The sequence below is a fragment of the Aegilops tauschii genome, chromosome 4, assembly GCF_002575655.3.
Source record: "Aegilops tauschii subsp. strangulata cultivar AL8/78 chromosome 4, Aet v6.0, whole genome shotgun sequence".
Lineage (NCBI taxonomy): Eukaryota > Viridiplantae > Streptophyta > Magnoliopsida > Poales > Poaceae > Aegilops > Aegilops tauschii.
Genome location: NC_053038.3, coordinates 33,078,797 through 33,088,507, shown reverse-complemented (window position 1 = coordinate 33,088,507; position 9,711 = coordinate 33,078,797). Strand labels below are relative to the sequence as shown.

Here is a 9,711-nt window from a genome sequence, read left to right as displayed (position 1 = left end):
GGTTCTCGGGTGGTGCGTGGTGCGAGGTGGTAGAGCTCGAGATCAAGCTCTATCTGACGCACAAACGAGTCTACGGGGAAGTGCGGTGAAGGTAAGGTGACGCGCGTGATCAAACGGTCGCCGGAACGACGCCGACGCCGACGCCGACGACGTGAACGTGTGCGGTGTTGGACAATATGGCGGGGTGGTTCTAGAGCTCGCAGAAGACTAGGGGAAGTTGGGGATTTTGCGTCGCCGTGGGGATGCTGCTGGTGCTGGAGTCGTACGAGGTCGAGGTCGTCCAATGGCGACGAATCGACGCGGCGACTGACCGGCCGAAAAGGTAAGAGACGTACCCGCCTCCGAAGTTCGCTGTCCTCGGGGTACGAAAGGTAGTCACACAAAAAAATACAGATGGTGTGAGATGTACCATAAAAATAAATCCTCTGCTCCAAACAGCAAACTAGGAAAATTCTCCATATAATTGCATCGATTCCTTCAGTATTTCCCTAATGGAATCTGAATTTGAACTCCAAACAGCAAACAAGGAAAACTTTCCATATACATTGATTCGTTGAGTATTTCCTTATGTACAGTGCGTAATCGAATCTGATTTTGTGGTCTTCTTGTAGGTTGGTCTTATAAATACACAGGGTAAGCAAGATAGGGCTCTCTAAATTAGAAGCAGAGGAGAATCGCCGGCGCGTGAAATTAGAGGCAGAGGAAAATCGCCTGCACGTGTCGCCAAAGCCAACAATGTCGTCTTGGTCATGGCTTGGTGGGATCATTGGGAGAGGAAGTACGCAAGCGCAAGTTTATGATCCAATACTGGGGACTTGCATATCGCGCTCCTCTGACATATCTGGCCTACTAGCTACCGATACACAGTCTTGCTCCTTCCTTAGTGAGATGAAAATTAGATTCTATATTGGGGCATCGGCAGCTCTGTGCGGAGCGGCGTGGAGGTACTATCAATACCGTACATGCATGCGCACCTACGGGCGGGACATGACGGCCTCGGCCGCAAAGGGCGACCCGGTGGTTGGCCGCGACGACGAAATCGAGCGGGTCGTCCGCATCCTTTGCCGCCGGACCAAGAACTGTGCCGCGCTCGTCGGCGCCGCAGGGGTCGGCAAGACGGCCATCGCCGAGGGTCTCGCACAGCGCATCGCAGCTGGGAGGGTCCCTACCGCGCTCGCCGGCGCACGCGTCGTGGCAGTCGACCTCGCGGCCTTGGTGGCAGGACCAAGTGGCGCGGCATGTTCGAGGAGCGCATGAAGAGCGTGATCAAGCATGCAGAGTCTGCAGACGGCAAGATTATTCTCTTCATCGACGAGATGCACATGCTTATTGGTGCCGGTGACTGGATGTGTCGCAGTGACGCTGCAAACATACTGAAGCCGGCGTTGGCCCGTGGCCGCATCCGCTGCCTAGGGGCCACTACTTACGATGAGTACCGCAAAAATATAGAGACGGATGCTGCGCTTGAGCGGCGGTTTCAGAAGGTGGACATCCAGGAACCGAGCACTCAGGCAACTATTGCCATCCTGAAGCGGCTCAGGCAGCGGTACCAAGACCATTATGGCTTGAAAATTCCCGACGCTGCTATTGATGCTGCCGTACACCTTGCTGACCGCTACATCACTGGTGAGTAGCTGGTAAAAGGGGTTGTATTCAATTGTTCCTGCCTAGTAAGATTTACTTGTAAATGCTCTGGCTAAACCTATTGATGAAAAAGGCGAAATTATAGTTTCCGAATCTCGCTTAATTGAATCTCTTGCTCCAAGTATAATTTCCAAGAGAGAAAAATTGATGGATTTCATAATTTTGTAGTAGGTCGTCAATTTCCTGACAAGGCAATTGATCTGATCGATGAGGCTTGCACGTCCATACATGATGGGAGAGTACAAAAAATTGTTCGTCATTATGATATTGCACAGGTACACATGTCTCATGTTTATTTGAAAAGGATTTATGCCGTGTTAATATTCCAACAGGATGCGCTTTGCCATTGTGTTCTAACCAGTTTCTTCACTTGGAAGGTTGTAAGCCGATGGACTGGAATTCCTATAACTACGCTTAACGAAGAGGACAAGATAAAGTTAATCCACTTAGCGGACAGATTGCATGAGAGAGCAGTCGGCCAAAATGAGGCGGTCAACTTGGTTGCAGAAGCAGTGTTGCGTTCTAGGGCTGGCCTTGGTCAAACTGGCCAACCGATAGGCTCCTTCCTCTTTTTAGGCTCGACCGGTGTTGGGAAGACTGAGCTTGCAAAAGCTCTCGCCGAGCAACTATTTGATAGCGAGAAGACGTTGGTTCGCTTTGACATGTCCGAATATGTTTGTCCTAGTTCTGTGTCTCGTCTCATTGGAGCATCCCCAAGGTTAGTTATATGTTATGTGCACATTTCAACATTCCATTATCATACAATACTTTATCTTTGATATTACTAATGAGTGCTTCTTTCATAACATCATAAAGCTATTACGGTTATCAAGATGGTGGACAACTAACGAGATAGTTAGGAGACGTCCATATAGTGTTATCCTTTTCGATGAGGTAGAGAAGGCAGATCGCTCGGTGTTGAATGTTTTTCTTCAAGTACTTGATGACGGTGTGTTGACTGATGGCAAAGGCCGGAAGGTTGATTTCAAGAATACAATCATCATTTTGACCTCGAATTTGGGAGCGGAGCACCTAACATCAGGAAGAGCCGTAGAAAGCACAATGAACATTGCGCGAGACCTTCTAATGAAACAGGTTTGCCAATCACAAATAGCCATTTGTCGTGTTTATTCACTGTTATATGTTTTGTTGGTCCAGGTCCGGACATACTTCAAGCCTAAGCTTCTCAACAGACTAAGTGAGATTGTAGTATTTGAGCCACTTTTGCACCACCAACTGAAAGAGGTTGTGAATATCCAAATGAAGAGCGTCATTTATAGAGTAGCTGGCAAGGGTATCTCTCTTGTTTTAAGTGATGCGGTTTTGGACGTCATTTTGTCGCAATCATACAATCCAGTAAGTATTGCATCTTCTTTCGAAATAATCCTTTATAGCTCACCGTTGAACTTTGTTTTGTTTTGGTAATTAATAATCAACGATAATTGGTCTTTTACAGATATATGGTGCAAGACCCATAAAAAGGTGGATAGGAAAACATATGGTGACGACTATTTCGAAAATGCTGGTTAATGGAGAAGCTTGTGAAGGCTCAACAATCTCGGTTGACGCAGCTAGCGACAATAAGGGGCTGAAGTATCAGGTGGCATCCTCGGAAAACATGGCAGATTCGGTTTGAAGAGAAACGTGCAGCTTTGACTCGTTTTCTCGTCTCTTGCACACACTACTAAGACTACATTTCAGATGTGGACCTCTTTTAGCTGGAAGACCACCATGGACTCCATAAGATGTGCGATTGGCAGTATAAAATATGTAGTCTTAGTTCGCTTCAAGACATGTTGTTTAACTATTCTATGAGTGAGTACCATAACCTAGCTATGTACTAGTACTTGTCAACAATGCTGTTTTTCCTTTCTTTCTCTTTGTTAGATACTGGCTCCTGAAATGACAGTCTAATGTAACTTCCGAAAACCACTTTTCAACTTCTTTCAAACCATCAAAATCATCGAAATATTCTACATCAAGTTTAAACTCGATCCCACAGAACACATCTACCAGAAATAGTATACCTTCCTTTTTGTTCTTCTGAAGTACAACGCCGGCCACACCTGATGAGCAGTGGCGCTCCGCCGACTCCGCAGTGCCTTGTGAATCGGCACAGTACCGCAACCTGAGTTGCCAAATTCATGCTGCTGAATCGGCACAGTACCGGCAGCAGTTCCACCAGCGCCGGTCCTGATCGGCGGATCGTGCTGCAGATCGTGGCTATCAGTCTGCGCCTACGGCGATTGGCCGATTGTCGCCTAGCGGTCAATAGGGTCGCGGTTCGCCCGGCTCACGCAACGGCAAGGGCGGCGGTGACAGTGATCGCGGACGTGGTGGGGCTAAATTTTGTGTTTCGACCTCCGAAACTTAGTCGAGATCTGACCCTATTTTATAAAAATTTAAGAATCTAACCCTTTTCTTACCGGCAAGGTCCATAACGGTAGGGTATAAGAGTCTACCGTCAAGGTCCCTGGGTAGATCTCGATTAACTTTCAGAAAATGGTCAAAACACGAAAATTTGGCACGTGGTGGTGAACGCGACGACTCTGCAGGTCGTGGCTTCTAGCAGCAGCAACGACCCCTCATGTAATATTTAATAGGATCTGACTATATCTCATCTAGACGCGAGCAAATCTAAGTTGTCACATCAGTAGAAATCAACACATGTTATCCTGTCCCTGGCGGCTAGAACCGTAGCCGCCGCCAGGAGAACCCAATCTTCCATCGCCGCCCTCCAGCGACTCCCCTCCGCCGGCGACCTCGGTCCAAGCGTTTGGATCATTTTTACTTCCTCGTAGTCTAGGTTTTTAGGCTGTTCATCGTCTTTGCTTTGGCGGCGACGATGACAACGCTGAATAAAGATTCTTCGGATCCTTCCCTGACGAGGCCATCGGTCTTATGGTTGGGGATAGGTTTGGAAACCAGTCTGTTCAAGTAAGGATGGCGTGGCGGCGACAGCATCCTCGTGGTGGACATGTGTCCTCGGGCTCCGCCGTTGCGACGGCGTTTGCTCCAGTGTTGGCGTGGAGCTTGGAAGGTAGTCCGGGAGTGGATGCAGATAGTGGTCTGCATCGACGACATCTGGAAGACGGAACATGTGCTGGGTTCATGGTTCGTGGATATGGTTTCCTTCTGCGGCATCATAGTCGCGGTGGGGTGCCAGATCTGGAGTTCGATGGCATGTCCGGGTGTTGCCCCGGTCTGATTCGTTCAACGATAAGGGCTTCACTTTTGGTGAGCCACCTTGGAGGTCCGCAAAGCTGCATATCAGCGATGGAACTGTGTCGAGCTCGGGTGAGGAGGTGATCCATCATTCTTTTCTTCGGTGGTTGCTGTCGTGGTGCCGGAGGCAGGTGATGGACGTTGGTGTCAAACTCAGAGATGTTCCGCTATCTTTTCAGTTTTGTCATGTCAGTCCTTACGTAACCTGTACTTTAATCTTTATGATATAAATGAGACACATATTAACATGAAAAAAAACCAGCACATGTTTAGCCCGACGTTTTTTTAAACCGTCACGCCGCACAGCCAGCGTAATGCGACTGGGCCGGCCGACTTCAGAGTGCCGACGCACTGCACATCCATTGAATCAAACTCACGACCTAACAGTATGAGGCGATACAGCTGAGATCAGCCAACGGTACGAGCACTTAGAACAATGTGCCACTTAACTGGACGAGCGCAAGACCGGGTCTACCTCTCTGATCCTGAAGTTCTCGTGAAGAGAATAAGATGCAGCTCCTCCTCCCTTTGTCTTTTTCCACTTTGCTAATCTTCCCCTCTAACGCGGACCGGGCTTAGGCCGGCGACTCAAGGTTCATAGGAAGGGGGAACCCAGACGTGGTGGGATGTAGGCTTCAGTTGTTTTGGTACTTTTTCACAATGTTTTATTATTATTTTTGTAACCGGCTTTTCGCCGGCAGGGTAGTGAACAACAGCTCCTACCACTACGGCCAATCACTACTGTTGATGCTTTGGAACAGAAAACTTTGATAACAGCATAGTACAAGCGCGAGATTAGAAGACATTCTTGATATTTTTTGAACCTTTTTTGCAAATTCTAAACAAGTTTAAAATGTTGAATATTTTTTAAAACACAAACAATTTAAAATTCTTTTTAAAATGTGAATAAACAATGTAATTCCGATAATTTGCTGAAAATATGAACAAATTTTTGTATTCCGAACAATCTCTTCATGAACAAATTCTGACCATGTGTACAGTTTTCTAAAATCCCCGAACAATTTTTACAATGCGGACACTTTTGAAAACTACGAATATTTAGTGAAAAAACGAATATATTTAGTTTATTTTGACTTTAATCATAAATTATCAACAAAACAATTTTTGGTACCATTTAATATATTTTGATATTTTAAAAAATCATGCATGTCAAAAGAATGTTTGTGATGTTTTAAAAAGAAGTATTATACAATGGAAAGGGTCTCATAACATTCAAAAAAATGTTCGTGACAAATTTTTAAAACAGAATTCACACATTTAAAAAAAATCATTTTCTAGAAAATGTTTATGAAATGTAAAAAAAGTGTGCGCATAATTTTATTAAAAAGATACCATTTAAAAAAGTTTAACTGGAGTTAAAAAATTATAATCTATCCTAAAAATTCTCGGGCCTATATATAAAAATATATATTTATCATGTATTTTTTTAAATGTTCAACGTGTCTTATAAAATGTTTCCTGTGTAAACAGAAAAATATACAATGTGTTTTGCAAAATTCGATATGTATTCCAGAGTGGACATGCAACTATGTCGGGCATGAGTTGCATGTTTGGGTTGGACATGCAACTAGGTCAGGTAGGTTGCTGATACGTACATTTTGCATCATGTTATTCTACTATTATTTATTGTGTTTTGGATTATTATTTCACATTATGATATAATGCTTATGTCTTTTCTCTCTTATTTTGCAAGTTTCACATGAAGAGGGAGATTGCGGGCAACTCGAATTCTGGACCGAAAAGGGCTACACCAAAAATACATATTCTGCACAACTCCAAATGACCTGAAATTTAACGGATATTTATTTTGGAATATATAAAAAATACTGGCATAGGAATTACCAGAGGGGACCCACCAGGCAGCCACAAGCCCGGGGGCGCGCCCTACCCTAGGGTGCCCCCCCGAGCTTGTGGAGCCCATCTTCTGCTATATGATGTCATTTGACCTAGAAAAAAATCAAGAGGAAGGTTTTCGAGACGAAGCGCTGCCGTCTCGAGGCGGAATCTGGGTAGGAGCACTTTTGCTCTCCGACGGAGTGATTCCGTCGGGGAAACATCCCTCCGGGAGGGGGAAATCGAAGCCATCGACATCACCAATGATCCTCTCATCGTGGGAGGACCAATCTTCATCAATATCTTCACCAGCACCATCTCATCTCAAACCTTAGTTCATCTTTGTACTCAATCTTTGTCTCAAAACCTCAGATTAGTACATGTGGGTTGTTAGTAGCGTTGATTACATTTTTTAGTTGATGCTAGTTGGTTTATCTGGTGGAAGATTATATGTTCGGATCCTTAATGATATTCAATACCCCTCTGATCTTGAACATGAATATGATTTCTGAGTAGTTACTTTTGTTCTTGAGGACATGGGAGAAGTCCAGTTATAAGTAATCACGTGAATTTGGTATTCGTTCCATATTTTGAGATATACATGTTATTGCTTCCTTAAGTGGTGTCATGTGAACGCCGATTACATGACACTTCACCATACTTGAGCCTAAGGGAAGGAATTCTGGAGCATTAATTAGATGATGGGTTGCTAGAGTGACAGAAGGTTAAACCCTAGTTTATGCGCTATTCCGTAAGGGGCTGGTTTGGATCCATACATTTCATGCTATGGTTAGATTTATCTTAATTCTTCTTTCGTAGTTGCATATGATTGCAAGAGGGGGTAGTCATAAGTAGGAGGTTTATTCAAGTAAGAATAGCACCCAAGCACCGGTCCACCCGCATATCAAATTATTAAAGTAGCGAACGCGAATCAAATAAACATGATGAAAGTGACTAGATGAAATTCCCATGTGTCCTCAAGAACGCTTTGCTTGCTATAAGTGAAAGTTCCCGCCTGACCTTTGCTATAAAAAGGATTGAGCTACCTTGCTGCACCTTTCTTACTATTGCTACTTGTCACTGGTTATGAATTATCTTGCTATCAAACTATCTGTTACCCATAATTTCAGTGCTCGCTGAAAATACCTTGCTGGAAACTGCTTGTCATTTCCTTCTACTCCTTGTTGGGTTCAACACTCTTACTTATTGAAAGGACTACGGTTGATCCCCTATACTCGTGGGTCATCAGTTGCGTGTTGGGGTTATACATGCAACTAGGTAGGTGATACGTCCATTTTGCATCATTTTTTTACTGTTATTTTTGGTGTTTTTATTCATTATAGCCGTTTGGTGAATAATTGTAATGTCTTTTGTTTCATAATTTGCAAGGTTTACACATGGATGGAGAATACCGACAGTTGGAATTGTGGACCTGAAAAAGCTATGTCAGAGATACCTATTCTACACATCTCCAAATGAGCTGAAAATTTACGGAGACATATTTTGGAATATATAAAAGAAATTGAGAAAAGGGATTTTGGAGGGGGCCACCCAGGTTCCCACTAGGCACCCGGGCGTGCCACCCCTCCTGGCGTGAAATGGTGGGTAGTGGGCTACCTGGCCCACTTCTGGCGACCATCTTCTGGTATATATTCAAATTTGACCTAGAAAAAATAAGGAGAGGACTTTCAGGACGGAGCGCCGCCGTCTCGAGGCGGAACCTGGGCAGGAGCACTTTTGCTCTCCGAAGGAGTGGTTCCGCGGGGGATACTTCCCTCCGGGATGGGGGAAATCGAAGCCATCGTCATCACTAACAACCCTCTCACCGTGGGAGGATCAATCTCCATCAACATCTTCACTAGCACCATCTCATCTCAAACCCTAGTTCATCTCTTGTATTCAATCTTTGTATCAAACCCTCAGATTGGTACTTGTGGGTTGCTAGTAGTGTTTACATCTTGTAGTTGATGCTTGGTTTATTTGGTCGAAGATTATATGTTCACGTCCATTATGCTATTTAATACTCCTCTGATCTTGAACATGAATATTCTTTGTAAGTAGTTACGTTTGTCCTTGAGGACATGGGAGAAGTCATGCCATAAGTAATCATGTGAATTTGATATTTGTTCGATATTTTGATGATATGCATGTTGTGATTCCCTTAGTGGTGTTGTGTGAACGTCAACTACATGACACTTCACTATCTTTGGGCCTACAAGAATGCATTGTGGAGTAGTTATTAGATGATGGGTTGCTAGAGTGATAGAAGCTTAAACACTAGTTTATGCGCTATTCCGTAAGGGCTGATTTGGATCCATATGTTTAATGCTATGGCTAGATTTTATCTTAATTCTTCTTTCGTAGTTGCAGATGCTTGTGAGAGGGATTAATCACAAGTGGGAGGCTTGTTCATGTAAGAACTGTTGGGGATCGTTGCAGAAATTAAAAAATTTCTATGCATCACCAAGATCAATCTATGGAGAGACTAGCAATGAGAGAGAGAGGAGTGCATCTTCATACCCTTGAAGATCGCAAGACGAAAGCGTTACAAGAACGCGGATGAAGGAGTCGTTCTCGCAGTGATTCAGATCGCGGTTGATTCCGATCTAAGCGCCGAATAATGGCGCATCTGCGTTCAACACACGTGCAGCACGGGGATGTCTCCTCCTTCTTGATCCATCAAGGGGGAAGGAGAAGTTGGGGAAGAACTCCGGCAGCACGACGGCGTGGTGGTGGAGCTTGCAGTTCTCCGGCAGGGCTTCGCCAAGCTCAACAGAGGAGGAGGGGGTGTTGGAGTGGGGGAGGGCTACGACTTGGATGAGTTGCTACTGCCCTCCCTCCTCCCCTCTATTTATAGGGCGAAGGGGGAAGGGGGCCGGCCCCTCTAGATGAGATCTAGAGGGGGGCGGCCAAGGGGAGGGGGCTTGCCCCCCAAGCCAAGGCGGGCACCCCCTTAGGGTCCCCCCAACCCTAGGCGCATGGGCCCTA

General features: G+C 45.1%; 1 pseudogene; it reads left to right on the top strand.

Moving 5' to 3' along the window:
• The first annotated feature begins 966 nt into the window (after positions 1-966).
• Positions 967-3,558, top strand: LOC109751602 (chaperone protein ClpB1-like; annotated as a pseudogene).
• The last annotated feature ends 6,153 nt before the right edge of the window (positions 3,559-9,711 follow it).